We start from the raw sequence: 22163 nt of genomic DNA on the forward strand, positions 1-22163 counted from the left end.
AAATACAGAAGTGTGCAGTTCATGCAAGAAGATCACTTTATGATGGTAATATTAAGGTGCATTGCAATATTAAATATTTTCTAGTTTAAAAATACACCCACGGTGTAAGCTGCTATAAGTATACAAAGCAGTATCGCAGCCCTGAGGGAGTTTTCTACTTGATAAGCCATGATTCTTAGATTCATTCAAGCTTCCAGTGCTTTCCTTGAGCATCCATAAGAGTCCACCCACATGGTGACATTGTAGAATGAGGACGCTCATAATTGCTACAAGTGGTGCTGAAATTTAACAATATTTCCTAGTACTGTCATTCTCTCAATAATATCTTGTGAACTGGCCTATGAATGTCAGGCTTTAACTTGAAATAACTTCTATAAATATAGGAGAAGACAGGCAAAAATATTCATCGGTTTGAAATTTTCCTTTTTTTTTTTTTTTTGGTAACAGCAACAGAAAAAGAACAAATCTAACAAATTTCACTTCCATAACTATACTTACATAGTGTAACAATAAGTCTATCCAAGCTATATAAAGTGCTAATCAAATAGCGTAAATGACTTGTCATTTACCAGATGGTTACCATCTGCAAAGAACTAAATTAACATTTGGAAAAAAGTACTTTTACATCATTACTCTTAAGAATAAAGATAATAAATAAGTAACTGAATAACAAAGTAGGTGTATGGCATTATATTAGCACCCGTTATGATACTTACTCATCATTTGGAATTTTTTTTCCTTTTTTTAAAGTAATTTAAGTCCTTTGGCCAAATTTATTTCAGAATAGAATACCACAGCTATTGCATGCCTGGGCTGTATATTTGCATAGACTAGCTCTTCTTGCAGTGGGGAAAATCTCCTCACTATGTACCTATAAAATGCCTGTTGTAATGGGATATGTACTATCATAATCTGTATTTTCAGTAAAACAAAATTCCATCTTGGTCTATAACTAAGTAGATATAAATTAGCATACCTCTATAGCAGTAACAAGAGCTATGCCGATTTGCAGTAGCAGAGGTCACTAAAAGCCTTTAATGTGTTAGGCACAAAAAGTATGTTTCTTCTATGTGAGGAAAATTAAAGAATTCTATGACAAAAATGCAGAGTATGTCTTATTCTTGAGGGAAGGGCCTCTACAACACTGCTTGACTCATGGCAGAAACCCACAGTACAAAGTCATATCTGAGCACCCCATGGTATTGGTGTTTTTTTCTGTTCATTACTGAAAGATTGGGTGAAATCTATGCTATATTGATTTTTTTAATCTATCTTTTGTCAAAAGTAACACCTTGTAAAACGAGATGGAGCTGCTCCTGTGGCAGAGCTTCTTGTCTACGGGAAATGTGTGAGAAAGAGCCTTGCAATATTAGCATTATTATCTGTATTGGAATTGTGCCTATACTCTTCAGCCAAGGATTTAGGCTCTATCATGGTAGGTACTATCTATACATACATATCTAATGGAAAAGCTTCTGCCACAAAGAATTTACAAGGCAGACTAACGACAAGTCATAAGATGAGGCAGCATAAGGCAGATGAGCCAAACAGGTGGGATGGGAATGGGGAGGAGGTGACAGTAATATAAGCCTGTTTTTGTGTAGACTAATAGAGCACACAATAGAGCTCACCACCTGCTTGGCTCATATCAACAAGCAAGTTTTATAACATTATTTTTTTAAGGACCTGCAGAAACATAGTGAGTCATGGCTGATGGGTGTTATGGAAGCCCCTAAGAAAGGCTCTGATGACACTTCAGGAAAAGCTTTTCTAGCCTCTGAGGAAAAAAGATGACTGTCTTAAGGAAGTACTTAACAGGGTTATTATCTCATGAGCTGATGATGTAAATTATTAAAACTAATTCTAAGATATACCATAGGCTTAATAGGCATAAACCTTTGAAGAACATATGTCAGGATCCCTTTCCTGCTTGCTTATACTAACATCTTTCCTTACATCTGAAATGAGTTCTGTGTAGTTAATTTGTGACTTTACTCGAAAACACTTTAGCAACACTTTCAACAAGCAAAGCCCTTTCCCCAAAGTATTGGGGTATATAGATTTACAACAAACAGTACTCCAAAACAAATGCTGATCAAAGTGACTAACTCCCTAGTGAAAAACACCCATAAAAGTTACAAAAATCCCAATTTGACATTCATTACCAATATCCCACATTTTTTGTGATTGCAGTGAGCTGAAGGATCTGTCTATGGTGCTGTTTACCTTGATTCTGTTACTAACATTACAAAAAAAAAAAAACCAAAAAACCAACCAACCAAAAAAAGGCAGTTGGACCCCAAGCTCTGTAAACACCACTATAATGGGTGCGATAACTTTCCATTGGAGCTAATACAACACAGCTGGTGAACTACCTGCATAAGATTCAGCTTGGTCACTTCCTTAATTAATCATAGGTTAATGACTACCTATTCAGTGTATTTTGGAAAGAAAAGCAGACAAAGCCCGTTCCCAAGATGGATAGAGGGGTTATGCCAACGTCAAATATGGCAATTGGAAATCCTGTTTTGTATTGTGCTGGTAGTGCCCCATCCAGTGCAAGAAGGACTGATACACATCACAAAGACAAAAGGTGGATCAAATTTAACATTTAAGATAGTAACTGTGATTTGGTTGTTATTACTAAAGTCTGGAATAAAGATCTTAGGGATTCAAATGGTACAACATTTAGGAAAGATTCCATGGATAAAACGCAGAAAGTGGCATTTCTGATTTTTAGTTACAGACAACTCAGAAGTAGATGATGTTGACTGGAGTAAGTTCTCAAACACCCCCTACTCTCAACACGGTTGAGTGCGATATCATGATGTCTTGTGGGCATGAAAATCTTAATTAGTTTGTTCCTGGATTCTGTCATCCTAACCTTTACCCTCTGCCAGTTATCCACTCCTCCCAAAATTGACATGCCATAATGAAGGTAAATCTGCACCAGCCTCTGACAGGTCAGTGATGTGCCAATAAAGCTCACTCACCCCTGAAGAGTCCCATCTTTCTCTAGTATCTAAAACTGACCAGTGGTTTCTCTGCACTTTGAGCTTCATGGGGTGTATCTGCTTTTGAATACTTGATATGTTCTATCAGTAAAGTATAAGAGATGAGGTAAGACTTCACAATGATCCCTACTGAGAATTATTCACAGCCAAAATATGGTTTCCATTAGCTTTCACGAACAATTAGAAAACCATTCCTCCATCATAAGGGCAATAAGTTGGCTCTATACTGCTGCTGCAATCTTTTCATTCTGCTTGCTTGATTCCAGTTCTGTTTTTTCATATTTGTTTAATAAAAGCCATTCGGCCTCACACACTACAGGAATTGGATACTGTCCAAAAAAACCCCATATGTAGGGCCAAAAGATGTTGCAAAAATTCAGAAATATAGACCAAGAAATGACTTTTCAAAATGGCTTCAGTCTGACTAGTCCAATTGCTAGCTCACTTTCCAAGCACACAAGATGTGCTAACTAAGGCTTTACCTAAAAAGTTCAGCTTAAAATACAGATCAGTGTACCCCCAAGCTTCAAAATGTTTATCTCTTGTTTTCTTCCAATCTTTTTTCTTTAAAATATCATTTTCTCTTTGCAATGAAACTTATGCTGGGCATCAGCTTCATGCATTTCTTTGGGTTGGATTCATTTCACTTTGGCATTTGAGTACAGGAGGTGATTATATACTCGATAGTCAGTAGAGAGATCCCTGCATTCCCCCTCCAACCAGTAGAAAGATAAGCAACCCCAAAATATGACTCAAATACTATACAGACTGAATTACTCCCTGCCGTTCTCTCCACTGAGCAGAGAAGGAGTAGCAAAACGAGAATTATAGATCCTGCAGTTACAAGCCTAAATTAGGTAGGATGATTCCAAGTAGGTGTCCTATTTTGAAAACAGAAATATAAACATAGAATGGTTTGGGTTGGAAGGGACCTTTAAAGGTCATCTAGTCCAATCCCCTTGCCATGGGCAGGGACATCTTTCAGTAGATCAGGTTGCTCAAAGCCCCATCTGACCTGATAGAGCTTTGAACACTTCCAATGATGGGGCAATAATATAATATCAAATAACATCAAATATAATAAAAGAGTTTGTTTCAGAGTGGCTCTCAGTTTTGTTTTGGTATACTGGACCCCTCATGGTATAACACACCATCTGACTTACTTTCCAAGTGTTGAAGGCCTCAACAAGTACCTCAAGCAGGTATATGTACATGTTATTTTTCCAACTGTAACATGGGGTCAATCCTAGGGCTTCTCTTCCAGCAGAGAGTGCTGAGGGTGTATTTCCAGCATTCACCTTTCACTACACCCTTGATATTCTCAGCACTAACTTTCTTCCTTGACTTCTTTTCTAAAGTTGTTTTCTTAGGAACCCTTCTAATACAAATGGACTTTCAAAATAGATTCTGGTACACTCCTACAGTTTCTTCCTAGCACTGAGTTCAGTGATATCTCTGTATACCCACACTGCATGCCAGTGAGAACACAAATGAAACTTTGCAAATCATCTTGTTTTGTTACGCAAATGCCTTTGCTTTTGCTCTCCTGCTTAGAATATTTAGTTTCACCTGATACCTGGCTCTTTCTCCCCTACTGTTTAAAATGAACTTTCAGTGTTCAACTGGTATTACCTTTTTAATTAAAATATTTTGGGGTTGCCAATTTACACCATATGTTGTAAGAAACATTTACTATAGAAACATCATGCTAAATCCCTTCCTTCGGTTTTCTCCTGGCATTTAGTCCTGCAGGTGACAAAACTGAGAATGATACATGTAGACTGAGTAATATTCCTGAGACATACTGATAGTTCAAGGGATTCTGTCACAACAATATTCAATTTATAAAAGAGATGTCAATATTTGTCTTTTTCAGAGGAACTGGGATGTGAGGATTTTATTTTTTGATCAATATCTCGATTTACTTTTCTTTCATAAAAAGAAGTTAAAGAGTACAGTAACATACATGTTGTCTTTCTTTGGTAGCCTTGAATTTTATACCATATGAAATTACATGGGGGAAGCAAGACCTCTTCCATAAAGTTTGGAGGTCCTCTGTGTATCTGTATTTCTCTGTTTTACCAATACATTTGAACAAGAACTGCCTCAACAGATACAATCATGAAAAGAAGGAAAATGAAAACTGGAAAACAGCTACAAGGCATGCCAGAAATCAAAAAAATGTGCCATGTTAATGGCCCACTGATTGTCAAGGTGCTTTATCTGTCAGTCATTTAAAGCCTGATTAATCAAGTCACTTTTCTAAAGACTAAAGCGCCTTCTAGAGTCTGTTAAAAAAAGTATCCAAGCTTAAGGACTAGTATTTAGAGTATCTAGCCTTTTTATGTATTTGAATCTATTACCATACCCTGAGTGTCTCCCAGGGTCTGACACAGACACAAGAACACCACTCTGTGACTGTAGACTGCTCTCATCAATAGGGAAGGAGGCACAGAAATTGACTGACTGGACCTGCTTCACATGGGCTATCTTTCATTCCAACCAGTGTTTTCCTTTTCTCCTTCCTTCAGTGGCAGTTGTACCTATTCCCCAACTCTGAAATTCAAGCTTTAATGCAGCTGTTTTTTTGTCTAGAACCCAAAGGGCTACATGTTGAGCTGGGCAATTCACATAAAAATACCTGAAGCCATCTGACTGTCAGCCAAGGAGGAAGGCCTTCCACATGTTACGGAAACGATCTACAGGGAAACAACTGTGCCTTGAAGGTGAATGCTTGAGAAATGCTGCCTCACTGGACTAATGCAAAGGCTGGGCATTCATCATTACTGTACAGTTAAACTAAATGTCACACTTTGAATACATGGCACTTTTGTTCTTAGTCTAGTCTGTGAGCACAGTGTCTCAAAACACTAAAGCAGTCCAATAACCCCAGGAGGAGAAGTGGATATTGGAAAATAAGAGGGGAACTTTGCAAAAATCCCAGCTTAAATTGCTTTTGCCATTTTTGCATTCTCCATACAGGAGAGGTTTTTTTTTAATCTTTCATGTACATGCACAAATGTAGATTAATAACAATAAGACAAAAATGAACCCATTCCATAACCCTGACTGTAGACAAAGTTGGGATCTGGATACTATATCTCAAATTAAGCTTTCCTGAAATAAAATAATATATTCGTTAAACAGCAAAATTCCCTTATTTAGTGAAAAGCATTTATGGAAGGAAAAAAATCGCTAGAGTAATAAGTCCTACTTCTTGAAATGATAAGCCCACATACATGTTAAAGATATGAGATGAAGAGCTTCATTTACTTAAGTGATAGGGCATTGTAATCACTGACTGTGACTTACCAACACATAAGTAGTGCTACAAGTGAGCAGAATACAAGACCATCTGTGCACCTAGATGGAAGCTAACGCCTCACTCCACTATGTGGCAGATTAAAATACGTCCTGGGTCTATACTCAAGACTCTGAACTTGGTGCAAATTAGAACTGGGCATAGGATTCAACTTATTACTCACACAGAACTGATGGGAATGTGGTTTTTTTTAATCATCCAGTACAGAAATCTAGAACTGCAGTTCGATTCAAGTTGATCTGAACCTAAATTTAACTTTACACACAGGTTTTTCGGGCCAGATCCTTAGCTGGTAAGAATTGGTATAGTTCTACTGACCCTAAGAACCTGACCCTGTATTTCATATATTCCCACTAAATACAGTGAAACATCCCAATTCAATACAGATCCCAAAATACACTTTGGGACTAAAGCCAATTTGTTGAGCTGTTTCTAGGCTTTGATGTGTAAACTCCTCATATGTCATTGTGCTCTAATTAAACCTAAGTTGTGCAATAGATTTCCTGTCACAAAAGCAAAGATCCCTCCTGTTGGGAATGTATAAGACAGCTTGCTTCAGCATAAAGAAAATAAGCTACGGGAGAGAGCAAGAAACCAGTGTCACGTAAACATATGACTATGGAAAGATTAAACTGATCAATGGAATTCAAAATGTTGTTTCACTATAGATAATTAGGAGGTTCACTGCAGTAATTTTTTGTAGGAAAACGATGAGCTATCGAATCCGAATTGTGCAACAAATACATTTACACTGATGAATTTGGGAAAAAAAAATATTTCGCTTTCCTGCAAATACTGGACTTTCTAATAGATTTGAAGATTGAAGTTTTCACCAGGTCTAGTTACCAAACATATGCTGTATGAGGCTCCCATACGGAAAGAAAAAAAAAAATGCCGAGTTCTGACAGATTCATAACTGCAAAAATGCTACAAATTTTGTGACATGGGTAAGCTTCTCACGGAAGTTTATCACCAAAGAACTGTATTCTTCTGAGCACGTACCTTCACTGGAAATCCACCACAGCACACAGAAAACTTGATGGTTATTTTGGTAAAATGGCTGTTCAATAATAAATAATCTTATGATCTGATCCACTATTAAGTTCTAAGATACCGAGGCACTGCATGAGTACAACTCAACAGTGAATAGATCCTGAAAGCAGGTAAGGCTAAACTCTGCACTTGTACACCCCATGACATTGGAGAATTTTCATAGTTACTACTGTAGTTTGCCCCTTACTTGGCACAAGAAGGACAATGAAGTGTAGTAAGAATCTGCACTATTGCCTTTTGTTCTAAAAACATCCCCCCTCAAATCCCACAAATGTTACCATTTTTATCTGCCAAGAAAAAACTCTCGACCTCACAAAATCTGGCTATAATCCTGACTAATAATGTATATCTCCTCCTGATAACTTAAATACCATGCATAGCACAACAAACAAACTATCTAAACCAAGAACTGTTGAGTCAGAAATAAAATAATCCACTAATTGTGCTTTTCTGGAACGGATGACTGTATAATGTCCTAATCAGAAGGCTGAAATCACATTTGCATTTAGATAAAGCCCTGTTTAAGAAGAGACAAGTATAAAAGGAGACACTGAGACTATTGTGGCATTTCTCTGCATTGCATAATCATTTACATTCCTGATAATGATATTCAGATAGCGAAGCAAAGGCTGACCAAAGCCAATTAATCTTGCACTCTGCATTAGCAAGCTTGTCAATTGACCCAGTCTATAGCTGAACCCATGATGATACTGATATGACACTGCTCTCAGATGCGTTTTTTTCCCTGCTGTTGTGACTGGTTTTCAAGCAAATCCCTATGGCGCAACAGTTAGAACATGAATCCCTCCAGACTAGTTAAACAGCCACCAAAGCTGGGCTTCAGAGACTGGAATTGTTAATTAAAGGACTGCAAGAGTTACCTGAGCTGTTGCTGTTTACAGGCTCCCCCTTCCCTCTCTTCCCCCCAATACACAGGCTGGAAATGTGTTTTCTTACTACTTCAAAGTATTACATCTTTAGAAGTCTAACTTGGCAATTTATGATTCCCTATCCTAGTCAAACCTCATGATCTTTAAAGTATTGATTTTACAGAATCCTAGTAAAGTAGCACAGTAGCATTATGTCCATTTTCAGCAAAGGGTAACCAAGACAGGCCTGCATTTCACTCACTTAATTTGGCCACTTAACTGATATAAAGCTAGCCTGAAACGCTGCCTTGCCAGCTCACTGTAGTCAGGTGAGACACATACTCATTTCCACAGGGCAACAAAGATCCTAAGGTGTTGGATACCAACCACTAAGTATTATTCAGCAGAATGGAGCTGGGTTCCCACAGACTGCCTCAGCATTCTGACCACTGAACCATCTTCCGTGAGAAACATATCTTCACAATTGGGTTCTCAGCTGGGAAATGCATTGCCATTGACCATTGCCATCCCACACAAAGCCCAGCACACAAAATAGACGTTGGAGGAAAAAGAAACCAGAAATGGAGAGCTAGAACCATTTGACACTATTTTTTACTGTTTGCTCTGCATTACTGAAGGTACCTGTGGGATCCGAAAGCTGGTACCAGTGTTTGCAGCTGGCTCCAGGGTCTTGCTCCAGATTGTCTGTTACACGAGTTGCTCACACTGCATGTTCAAGAATAAATTCCTCAAAAAAACGGCAACCCAAAACCCATACCATCTCCCTGGGTGTTAGCAGGCTGTGTTTGAATTGAATCATAACAATTGCTGAGAAGTACAGAGTGAATTTTATAAGTTAGGATTAAGCAAACAAACCCTGTAAAAAAAATTAATCAAAGAAATACAAATGCAATTGTAGCACTAGCTTAGTTTTAATTAGGAAGATGCTTTGGAATATTCCCAGCAGTACAAGTACTCATAAAACAGCAGAGAAATTGAGTGTTTTTTCAAATCTATGTGTGATTTTAGGTATCTTGGGAATTTTGTGTTGAACTTGGAACATCTTTTACAGTTATCTTATCTAAAGTGCCAAAATTATTTGTCCTCCTTGAAGTGTGCAATAACAGACTCTGCAAGAAAAATAAAATCACTAGTGAACTTACTATTAAAAATTCATGGCCAAGTTCTGTAACCTGACTCATTATGCCTTCACTGGACCTGCTTTTATTAGCATGAATAGAGATTCCAAAAGTGGTATTTGTGCAAAATGATATGGTAAAATTTTCTGCAGAGGAAAGTAATAATCAAACTGCCAAAATAAGAATGAAATTGGAAGCTTCTTGAAAACTCTTTAACCACTAAACATCTTGGTTCATGTTTTGACATCAGTCCAGGAAGACACCCAAGTGGACTGCTGCTGCTCAGAAGGATTCTCACTCTTTTGTCTTAGTATTTAGCTACATCAGTCCTCCCTTCCAGATTTCACAGGTTCCCAGCTGGTAAATATAGGAAAGGCTTATGACCCTAGGCTCTAACTTCTTAAATACACTTACAACTTATTGCAGCAGAGTGGCAGATCTTACTGGTTTCAGCAAACTGCCTTCTCTCACTATTACACTGTAATGTATTTTTTTTATTCCCTAGTAGGTCACAGGAGAGTGACTAGTGCCCTGTGTTCAAGGCCAGCACTATGGGTTCTTCTGCCCTAGGCAAACCAGCAAATGTCTGTCCCTACCAAGTCACATTCACTCAGAGCTACTGAATATTTTGCAGCCCTGGGCAATGGCCTGCCCTGTAGATATACCCCTTCTTGTCTATGGGTGAGCATGTACAATGCTGAAGTCACTTTCTAATAAACACATCTCTCCAACATGCTGGGCTTTTATTAAGATCTGCTGTTTTGATGTGATCACTTCTGACGAGCTGTGGCCTGTCTTTATTGTGGATTTTGTCCTTTTTAAATATGATCTGTAAAGTCCTATTGCATGAATGATGACAGCCAGTCTTGTTCTGTTCACTTCTATTTCTGTTCTTCTCTGCTTTATGCTTTGCTTGATGCATGAGGCAGAGAAGCAGTCTCAAATGACAGTGCAACAGCAGCACATTTTGGGGGCACAGCCCTGCAGTGTGAAGTTAGCTTTACACAATATTAGTAGAGCATATGGGGGGGTTAAGAACTGGCTAAATAACAGATCTCAAGGATCTGTTTGTTGACAAGGAATCACCATTGGTTGGACATCCTTTATGCAGTTCTATAGATCAGTATTAGGCCTAATGCTATTCAACACTATCAGCAGGTATCTCCCTGCAAATATAAAATTATAATTGTTAAAGCAAAGACTACTAGAGCTATACATAATGACAACAGGGCAATCAGAGATAATGTGGTAAATTTCTGGATAAGCTGTGTCCAAAGTTGTACTTTAATACACCTGAACATTATACAAACAACTCAGAGTGCAGGTTATACCTACACAATAGGGAACCATAACCTAGAAGGAATAGTTCTGAAAAAAGAACTAGATAGTCATGCTGAACAAGCAACTGAACATCAGCTCCCAGTGAGCTGCTGTGCAAAAACAAAAAAATTGATAGAGCAATCCCTAAATGTATAAACAAGGAAACTGAATAAAAGGAAAAAAGTAACTTTACCTCTGAAAGTAGAAGAGCTCCATTTTATTTTGTATATCAACATTTAAAAAAAAAAAAAAAAAAGGGCTGCCACTATCATAGCAATTCATCCAGCCCTCAACCTGCTACTGAAAATCCATTGTAAAGGACAAAAAGGAAAGAGCTTCACACAGTTGAACAGTCCTGGCAATCAGCATGCAGCCTAGGACCTGTAAGGCACAGATGTTCTAGCCCAACACAAGTCATCTGACTTAATGCAGACTTTCCTGGATCAGGTTTTAATACCACACTACACAGAGTCAATTTGTAAAATCTAGTTGTCCTTCTGGTCTCAAACCTTGAAAATATAGGAAGGTGCTGAACAAAGAGATCTGACCACACCTAGTAGCCTAGCATGCTCAGCAATACAAGATCCATATTTTCAGGCTGCAAGAAGCAGAGTTTTCTTACAGATCAAATGTAGATTATATTTTGTATTTGCACTAACTTTATGATCCCTTTACTGCTGATATCGTGTAAAGCAACTTTAAGGCAACTGGAAATCAGACCTATAATGTTTTTCTTAGGGTCTGAGTAAAAGCTTAAAAGATCTGTCTGGTAAAGGAAAACTGAATACAGACATAAATCAACAGGATTATAAAAAGGCACAAAAGCTCTAGGGTTTGGCCATAAAAAGACATCAAATTCTTGTCATGATGAAGACCACTTATATAAATTAACCAAAGCCACAGGACAAATGTTTTACCTTACACTCTTGTTTCATATCATGAAGCAGAGACATGCAATACATCAAACACAGCAAATAAAACATTGAGACTTTTGCAACCCAGCACCAGTGAGGAAACATGCTGCCCACACTGCGGCCAGATTACCCTGTTCTGGATAATTAATAAGTATGCTCAGACTAATTAGAATAATATTCTTTGGAGCATGCTCACTAAATGTCAAATTCAGGCAGCAATGGGAGGATAGGAATCTCCCTGGTTTAGGTGCAGTTCAAACTTCTCTACTTACTCTTCTCCAGACAGTGACTTATCCTGGCTTACAGGAAATTCTGAAAGGCACAGTCTCAAAAGAACTTTATCTTCCCAGCTGTAAACTGCTCAGTTCAACTGCTGTCAACATGAATTTTGTTCTCAGTGGCCAATCCTATAAGTTATTTAGCTTTGAGATCATGCCCGAATATGAATTGAGTTATAACTTGGTGCCACCAATTTAAAACAAAACTGCCTGTTCATTTCTTCCTTTCTTGTAAATATTGTATTTTGAAACGTTCCAGTGCTTAGTTCCAGCTTAGCAATCATGCTTCTCCCTACTACTTTATGATAATTAGTATAACAACTCTCTGGCTGGGCTTATATCACCTTCTAATACCTTTTGAATCTTCAACTTTTTGAAAAACTTCCAACTGCGCACAATACAAGCTACCACAAATTTCGTTAAATGACGGATACCCAGTTGACAGCATAAAGCATAAAAGTTCTTCTGAAGGGCGCAAACATGCTGTCTTTGGTTAATGAAAACATTAATTCTATGAACTATGGGTCACATAAGCATGGGAAGAGTACTAAGTCTTGCATAAGGTTTTGTCATGGTTCCTAACTTGATTCAGGAAGGACTGAAACTGGCTAAAGTTTATTTTACCTTTATGCTTTAAGATAAGGTCATTTTGCTCATGCAATCCAACTTTACCTATTTTTTAAATAAGGCAAGAAGATAAAAGCACATAATTCAAACAAGCAGCTATCACTTAGTGTAAAAAAGGCTCTACTTAGGAAAGTAAAAGTACAAAAATTCAACAGAAGGACAGTCATGGGAAGGTAGAATCAGAATTTTAAAAAAAGCAAAAGTCACAATGACCTACACTACTGACTAAAGATTAATAAAGTGTTGTGTCTGGTTTTTTTTAAACCAAGAATGCCCAAGGTATACCTCTTAACATTCCTTTAGCGCAAACATCATATCCAGCCTACAAGGGACTAAAACCTGCAGTATAACAGAGCTTTCGAGTATGACCTCTCATTTTACCTATCTACCACAGCACATCCTTTCCAGTCCTAACTATACACACATAATCCCTAGACTAATGACGATGGTACTTGTCCAATGCCCTAGTATCTACAGTTCATCCTGTAATTGTCCTTCCCAGTTTACATTATCCTTTACAGCAGCATCAAGAACAACTTGCTGTCTCATTATTTCAAATCCACACCTACTGAAATTTAGCATCTTCCAATCCTTTGCTCTCAATCCAAGTAATAATCTGAGCCAACACCTTCCCTGGCATAAACCGTGTCTGTGGTGGAATTATGAATTTGGCCCACCACATCTTGAGCAAAATACATGTCTGTTTATGGGAGAAATGTTTATAAGCAGCAGTATTACAGAACATTTAAGTCTAGGAGTCTTTAGCCTCTTAAGGGGGATTTTAACTTGTACAGTTCACTAATCAGGGATTGTTACCATACCAACAGCTAATCATGTGGGCAGATGCCCACCATATCTTAGGAACATTTCTGAGGTCTTAAAGCCATATCTCAAGTTTTCCCAAAAACTTTACTGTCACTCTCCATGGCCTGGCCTAGCTCTAAAGAGAATCTGTTTCATAAGAAAAACAAAGGATAAGTCTGGCTAGCAACACACTTATCACAAAGAAAGACTTCCCAGTCCAGCAACTGGTTTTTGAGAAAGGACCCTTATTCCTTAAAAACCTTTGCTGGCTACAGTGGGATGCCACAAGAGAGAGCTCCTCACAAAGCCAGCTGCGGTATGAGACTTCTACATTCTTCATGCTTTGGACGGTGAAAAAGCTATACACGCCCCGTGCCCTCATTCCTTCAGGGACCATTCTCCTCTACGAATAAGATACTGTTATTTTAGAAAGTTGTAAGAAATTCTTTTGGGATGGAAAGAAAAATGTTGAAGGAACTCCATCATCCAGGAAGTTGGTACCTGGCTCCAGAAAGAGCTACTTAACAATTGATTCCAGTGCTTCATAATTTGACCCAATTAAAAGAAGGAAGTAATTAAAACTATGGCTGACAGTGATGGGAGATGTTACCTAGCGTAATATATTTAAATTGCAGGCCTACACATTGCTTGAGCACAGGACTAAATCTGTTGTTGCCTACATTAGCTCAGTCCTTATTGTTTCTCTCCTGTCCTGATTTAATACAGGCTTCCAAAAGGAAAACAGAAACTGTACACTGGAAGATGACAGTTTCATAAATTCTAAATAGTCTTTGAAAGTCTACCAATAGATCAGACTTCTAACAACATCAACAGGCTAGCACAGCTCCACCGACTTTAACAAACCTGCAGTCATTTATAGTACAGGATTCGACCTCCTGGGAGCCTAATTCTCCCTGCAGTGCTAAAAGGGCATCTGCATCTGCACACCCCTGCACACCTTGTGTGGAAGAAGGCTGTTTGTCATCTGTTTTCATGGCAAAGTCATGGACATGATTTAGATGAGAATAGAAAGTATAAATTCAGAATTTCCATGTTAGTAATACAACTTCCCTCTTCCTCCCCCATCATTGCCTAGATTTAAATTAACATCAGTTAAAGTAGTAAGATGAAAAACCAAATATTTTCGAAAAAATTCTTACAAATTTGATAACTGTGGAGGTATCTACAATTTAAAGCCACAGTTGTCTATTGCTTAGAATAGATAACCATCTCATGATTAATAACACTGTACTACAGTATTATACATTATATTAGCAATATTGTACTGCACCTTTTCAAAACAAAAGGTAATCTTATTTGTTTCCAACCTGATACCATCTGAACCTAGGATCAGCATGTCAGCAGCAGAATCACTTTCACTTTGTCCCAGAATCTTGTAAGCAGTTTTCAAGCAAGACAGTTTTATCCATCTTCTGCAGTCTGTCCCAGAAAATTCATCCATCGTTAAATAACCCTTACCATATACAGAACTCAAGCATAAATGCAAACCAAGTATCTTTAGCCCTACTTTCCCCCAAAAAGACATAAAGAAAATAATTAAATAATAATCTTAATCTTCACATAACACATCAATAGCAGAATCAAAAATAGATCCCAGATATCCTGTTGGCCAGCTTAAAAAAAAAAATCTTACAACTGGGACATGATTTCTTCAAAACTTCATTTCCCTCCCCCTCCGTTTGGATATTTTTGTCATTGAGTCAGAATGGTATACAAGAAAAACACTCTATAGAACTCTGCAGGTCATTTGCTTTCAGAGATATAGAGCTTGCTTTTAATTGATTACACCAACACACCAACTATATCAAGTAATTTATAGCTCTGGCTGAGATGAAGTTAGGGGAAATAAATTTATGTTTTATTGTCTATATAATTAAGTTCAAACCAAAACTCTTGATCTGAGTGTCCAGCTCAGAACTCTTGCTATGATAGATTAAAACAAACATGCTGCACTTTACAGAAAGCCGGAGTTGGATCTCAATTTTAGCCCTTGGCGCTAAAGGTAAAAGCTTGCTTTTACCCTCGGCAAAGGCAGAGTTCTTAGCGTCCCAGTGCAGAGATCCATTGCAATACATCAAGACACCAGTGATCCAAATGTCCCATTGCACTATCCCTAGACCATGGATGCACAAGCAGAAAGAGACAACCCTAGTCTCTTGGATCTCTAAGAGGGAGAATATCTGAGAAAAGAAACTGTGCTCCAGAAAATTAAGTGGCTTGTGCAATGTCACACAATGAGTCAATAGCAGAGCTGAGAATAGAAACCATATCTTCTGATTCTCAAAATACCACCGTATACAAGGAATCATGCTATTGATTGTGTCTTACATAGTGATTCACAATAGCATCCCTAATTCAAAAAACTATCCTCTGAATCTTTGGAACCTATGTTTTAATTTTTTGATGTATGTCAGCTAAACCAGGTTCAATACCCTCTATATATCTGAATTTTTATTAATGGTTATTCTATCTTTCTGGTTTTGACTGAATGGCTCTGGAATAATTAAAATATTTCCTTTTTTCTAAAGTATTTGGATGTTGATACTGAATGCCACACTATTCTTTTCCCTTTGCAGTAGACAGCACATTTATCAACACCTGTCTGAGCAAATGAATGTGGCAGGATAGTTCTTCTGACTGGCAAAAGCACTTGATGGAAATGGAGCTGCCTTAGGTTTCATCCATGATTCAGATTTGTTTACATTTTGTGAAACCTCAGGAAAAGGGGGATAAAAGCTTTGGTTCAATTGAAGTCATGTTGTTAACCTCCAGTGCTAATAATTAACTCAATTATGCTGAATTAATTTGATGTAATTATTGGTGATTGTGCAAAGACAGTGGTCCAGAGAAAGTTTGAGAGACAGGAGGAACAGAAGTCTTAACAATACAAAATACCCCATAAATAGCATCTTTTTTTGCCAGAATGAGTCAAAGACACCAAATGAGTTCATTACAGTCATCTGGCTTCACTCAACCCTCCAAATTACCCCAATACCCAGACAAATAGCTGTGAAATCCAGCAAGTGAACTAGAATTAAAACATGCCCTGACGAATTTGACACAGCACTCAGCACAAGTGTCTTTCCCCATCCTATTATCTAAACAATACAGATTTAATAATATATTTAAGAGACACACAATGCTTTTCCTTTAAATGAAGACATTAATTAAAAACATTTTCTTGTTGTAGTGTTGTCAGTTGGGTGGTTTTTTGATGAACAATCTGGAGAATGCTTATGGAGTCTTTTCATTTGATCTGCAGTTTATATCTAGTATTTTCAGACTTATTCAGTTCAAAACAAACAAACCCCAACTACAAAACAAACATCTCTCTTTCTCCTTCCCCATTTAATATATCTGTGGTTTGCTTTGGAAAAATCTAACAGAAATGCATTCTTTGCTATGAAAAAAAAAGTATTTTACTGAGGCATTTTTTAATTCTCATGTACTAAAAAAGTCATTGGAGGAAAAAAATCAGATGTGATTGTCTTAAGTCTTGGGAATTGGATTAAACTAATTGAAAAATAAGAAATTCTATGTAAATTAATGCTTTAAGTACCACCAGAATTTCTACAGGACTCTCGCCTCCTCTCTCCACTCCTGGAGGAAGTGCACCTAGACTGTTACACTTTCACTTACAGTCTAGTCAGATGCCACAGACAAGGGATGCATTTACCAAACAAAAATCGCAAAAGACAGAGTACCAGATATTGCAACCAAGTCCAAGACACAAGCCTCTTACTACTCAGGCTAGAAGCTGTCAGTAGCATGCCTCTCTTCCCATTTGTGGGCCTGTGCACCTTGAGTGGACAAACTATCACGCACTGCAGTTTTGTGTATAAAGCTTGAGGTAAATCTTTCATTGCCTTGTTTCCATCAAGCTTCATTGTGTATATTGATTTAGCACCATGGGTTGTTATTTTCTGGTTGTAAAGAATTTAAAAACTAAGAGTCTGGATTACAGCATCACTATATTTAATATTTTACAGTCCTGGAGGACTGGTAATATCTAACCATGAAGAGCTGGGTGCCTTTGCCTGTCTAGCCTCAGTCTGAAATACTACTAGACTTATATTTGTCATAATGCTGTAAATATACAAGTTTCTAAGCTTCTACTGCATTTTTATTATCCTTGGTGACAAGAATAAAAATATTACCTCTAACATCACTAATTACTTCTGAGGAGAGAATCCAAGTGCTTAGCTGTAAGAAATGAATAGTATTTTTCTAATTTGATAAGTAGGTGCTGCTAGCACGCCTACAGATCACATCCGCATTGAGAGTTCTGATGATTCTCAAACACAGCTGATCTTTCACAACTCAGTTTAATTGCCATCAGGCTCTGATCAGACTCATCATTTCAAAGCAAGCTGTATTACATGCATAATTTATGCATTTGATTTTAGTAGATCATTTTCTGCCCAGTTCTGAGAGGGCACAAAAGTGTTTTCCATGGGGAAGCTGCTAACATTTTCTGAAGAACCAAACTGACTTTCCTCAAGAACAATTTTTTAGAAATATTATTTGTGAACAGACAGTACATTTTAAAGCAAATTTAGTGTGATGGATTGTTTGAAGTCTCCTACATTTATTTGGACAGCTACTGCAACTTTTGCCCCTGCCTATTTACCACATCTATTTAGTTTTAGTTTAGTGAGCTGAGAGTTATTGCTGGAAGTAGTTAAAAGAAATAAATTAATTTATGGCAACTATTTCAGTTCATGTCCAACCTAACAATCCGGAATACTGGTATTGTATCTGTATTGGAACTTGATTTGGAGGACTTCATTTTCCTACCACAGTTACTCCAGGCAAATGCCACTGAAGGCAACATTAAAGTCACTAGTCCAAATTCTTGGCTGGTGTAAATCAGCACTTTTCTAATAATTTCTGTTGAAACACAAAAACTTATGTTTGCTGGCAACCTGAATGACTGGGCTTGAGTTTTATGATTGCAGCAGAGTTTAAGTTACATATGAGTAACTAAGTTGTTCAAGGCAACTGTCTGTTATAGATGGACAACAACACTCCTGCAATGCAAGAGCCTTTTAGGAGTTAGTTCATGTTTAAAGATATTTTGAGTAAGTATTGTATATTAACATTCTAAAGGCCTGCTAGGTTACTAGAATTTAATACACTATACCAAGCATCTGAAAAATAACTATTTTTTCATATATTTCCACTGTGGTTTAAGAAAATTTTGCTAGATGTGATTCACAAATTTTATATGCCTCCTCCCAGTTTTTTTCCTTCAACTTCTTCCTGCTTAATTGGGTATGCTCTTCCTTTAACTTTACTACTATTTGTTTGGTTAGCTTAGTAGAAAAAAAGCAAAACCCAAAAATCTCATGTAGTACAGTACAAACCTACAAAATGCATCCAAAAATAACAGAGAACAAACTACTTGATTTTTGCTTATGGAGCTTACACAGAACACACTCAGAATTCTGCAGGTTGACCCAGGCGCCAGAAGAAATACTTCCAACACTAGCAAATTCAACCATCATGTAAACAGGCACAAAGAATTGAATAAAGTTGAGCCATTTTGCACCATACTGATTTTAGGCTTGGGAATTTGATAATGTTTTGAGAAGAAAAAAATCTAACGAACAACCTCTACATCAAGGCAGCATATAGTGACAGATAAGTCAATGAGAATAAAGCTGTATGGTATTTAGGACAATTCCTGCAAGTGACTTGGTTAAGCTGAGACATCCAAGGTAGCAAAGACCAGTCATTAACATTTTTTTCAATCTAAATAAGTCTAGCTGGGAAGCAATCAACAAGTTCAGCTTTGAGACCTAAAGGGGAGATAATCACAAAGGAAAGGGCAGGTGGCATGCGCTGCAACAAGCTGGAGGGAAGCATGGCTAGCAACTTTTTTAGCCAGCACAGAAGGAACAAGAGGACACGTATGTGGTCTAAGATATGCTAAAACCACTTCACACCAATCTGACCATGCAAAGGGTGTTTACATAAATGAGAAGTTCATCAGCTTTTCCCTGACACCAGCCCACGCCTCCATCTAGAACTCCCTCTTCTCACACCCCCAGCCCTGCTTTTCATTTCAGTCATCACAGACTTGATTTTCCCTTTCATGGATTTTTGCTTGAAAAAGCATCACTGCCTCAATTGTCTATTTTCAGCCTATATTTAAGAAAACCCTTTGGTTCCATTTGTAGCCACATCCTGTCTCAGCCTCCCCCTCTTTTTGTTCCTAAATATAAGGCTGATGCAATTTGATGTGACATGACAAAATAGCACATTTGCATCGGCAGAAACTTTCTCTCAACGGCAGTAATTAAAGGGAATAGATGAGACATTGCTGAAATTGGTGTTTATTTAGCCTGGAAATAAAAGGCTTAAAAAGGACCTGAGAGGGATGTTCAAGTGTGTCACGAACATGAAATTCATTGATGAGTGCCTTCTTTTACATGCTTCCTTACTGCAAAAGCAAATGGTCATTCAAACAATGTAATCAATTTAAAGAGAATAAAAAAAAAAAAATCAGATTTCTGCAGACCATATTCCTGACCAGTAAAAATCATTTAATGTGTTTCTTTGGATTATAAATAGTACGAAGACACTTGTCGTTACACATAAGACAGGGTCATTGAATCGCTGACTTCAGAGCACAGGCTGTCTCAAATTGTGTAGAAGAGAACTGAGATCTCATTGACTACAATGAAAATCAGGCGCTTAAATATCTTAATTTTTGAGCATCAGCAGCAGATAGGTACTCGCTTTCATCTGCAACATAGATTTTTGTTAATTGTCAAAGATAGGAATTCAGAAATAGGAGCCCAAGGCTCTGAATGCTGTGACTGCAACAGGATTCATACAACAGACAAAAAAATACATATCTACAACACTTACAAAATAATTTACTATGATTGGCTTTGCTGAATGGATACACTGCAAATACTTGACAGGATCAGATACTGTCAGCTTCCTGCACTGTATTCCGTTATGGATGACAGCAATAGAAGGCAGTGGTGGGAGGGAGAGCAACATTTGGAAGTTGAGTGTTTTTTCTTGATTTTTAGAAAGTCAGTTTATTTTACTTAATCCATGTGAAGAATTCAAGGAAAGGTCTGATGGATGTTCCATAGGCCACAGGATTTAACAGACATGTCAAGTGAAACTTCCTGTTCTCAGGAGAATCTTCCTTCTCGTTCACATGAGGCTATTCTTTAAAATCCAACTGTGACTGACACTACCACTCTGCTTAAAATTGGCAGACCACATTTTGAGCAGGGTCTTTTCCATCCTAACACAGATGGCATCAAGTATAGGGCAGGCCAGAAAAAAAATCAGTTTGCATATCATGCTTCAGTTTTTATGGGTCAGATTACCACTCAGAGCCATCAAAATGGCAACCCATATGTGATGTGTCTGCCATTGGAACTAAAGTGATACACCATCATAAGATTAACATGGTTGGTTAGAAAAAGTTTGATTAGCCGTTAATTAACCTCTGATATGTAAAAGTAAAAAGATATTTTCCTTTCCAACAAAATTTTGAATTTGACAAATCAAGAAAATAGCTTTGGTGAACCAAAAAGGAAAAGACATTATCACAACTTCATCCCTGAACAACTGTATCGGCATGGCTCTCTTGGCAGAGGATAGTTTAGCATCTATGCCAAATATTTGCTTAATAAGTGAGCCAGGTGCAGATGTGGGCTATGTAATTTGTTCTAGCTTCTTTGTTCTACAAGCCAGGAAATTGTTCCCACAGCTTTGGAGAAAAAATGGGCGTATGAAGAGCTCTTTGCCTGTTTTCACTGGTGCAAGAATATCAACTGTTTTATTGCTATGAGAGTGTCTTTAAGAAATGTGTCATTAGTAACACACATAACTATTAATTATAGAATCAGCAGAGCGCTAGCTGTGTCCTAAGGATACTAAAGGGATGCTGAAACAAGGTCAAAAACATGGCATTCTGTTTCCAGCCTCCTACCAACTTTCTGCCCCCCTGCAGCAGCCTACCAGATACAATTGCTGGATTCCATGTACTATGGGGGGTATTATCCCAGATGCTCCAGAAGCCATGCTTCTACATTTACAGGGTTTAAAGCAGTCAAGTCTGCTCCTGTGAGAAGTCTATTAAACAATAAAGCTGTATTTTAAATCTGCTGCTATATTATCATGGCACCTGAAATTCAAACAACTGTTATGCTAAATAATAGCCAGGGACACCACTCTGTGTCATTACCAATGGGAAAATTTTTCATTCACAAGTTTTATCACCCCTCCAGCTTCTCTACATGATATTCTGGTTAAGATATTATACTGATATTTCAGGTGTTTCTTCTCAACCAAATACAATACACACAGCAACAGCAGATTCCCTCCATGATGCTGAGATTAGTAATCTAGTTGTAGTCCTGATAGAAGCACAAAAATATTGTTTCCTTTGGTATCTTCACTGGCAATTTGCCATTAGGGTTCTGCTACTGCATTTATCAGCATGGCTAGAATGGAGACAGGGGTGCTCCCAAATACAAAATGCTGTTTAGAAATGCGTCCTGCAGACATGTACAGTCATATAACAAGTCTGCATCAACTTCATTTGTACCATTTGTTTGTGATTTGGCATTTTCACCTTTTACCCATACATGAGTCAAATAGACTCCTAACGATTTCCATAAAACAAACAAACAAAAAAATCACTTACAGCATTCAGAGCAAAGGAACTTCAATTATCTTCACAGATTAGGTCTGTCGAAGTCCAACAGCAAGCAAGAGACCTGCAGAGAAAAATCAATTTTCATTATCTGTTTCTCCTCAACTTGCTAC

General features: G+C 37.7%; 1 protein-coding gene across 10 annotated transcripts in view; it reads right to left on the reverse strand.

Moving 5' to 3' along the window:
- The window catches only part of LYRM9 (LYR motif containing 9), a 62767-nt gene that overhangs the window by 22848 nt on the left and 17756 nt on the right, over positions 1-22163 (reverse strand). For 9 of the 10 annotated variants that reach the window (XR_774775.1, XM_010573859.1, XM_010573857.1 and 6 more), the window contains one exon: positions 22042-22114. The gene's annotated coding sequence lies outside the window, so the exon portion shown is untranslated. Of the gene's footprint in view, positions 1-16423; positions 16428-19987; positions 19994-22041; positions 22115-22163 lie in introns of those variants that run through there. The other variant, XM_010573860.1, reaches the window with a different exon arrangement.

This window comes from Haliaeetus leucocephalus, unplaced genomic scaffold (genome assembly GCF_000737465.1).
Source record: "Haliaeetus leucocephalus isolate CR32 unplaced genomic scaffold, Haliaeetus_leucocephalus-4.0 Scaffold395, whole genome shotgun sequence".
In the NCBI taxonomy this organism is placed as follows: Eukaryota; Metazoa; Chordata; class Aves; order Accipitriformes; family Accipitridae; genus Haliaeetus; species Haliaeetus leucocephalus.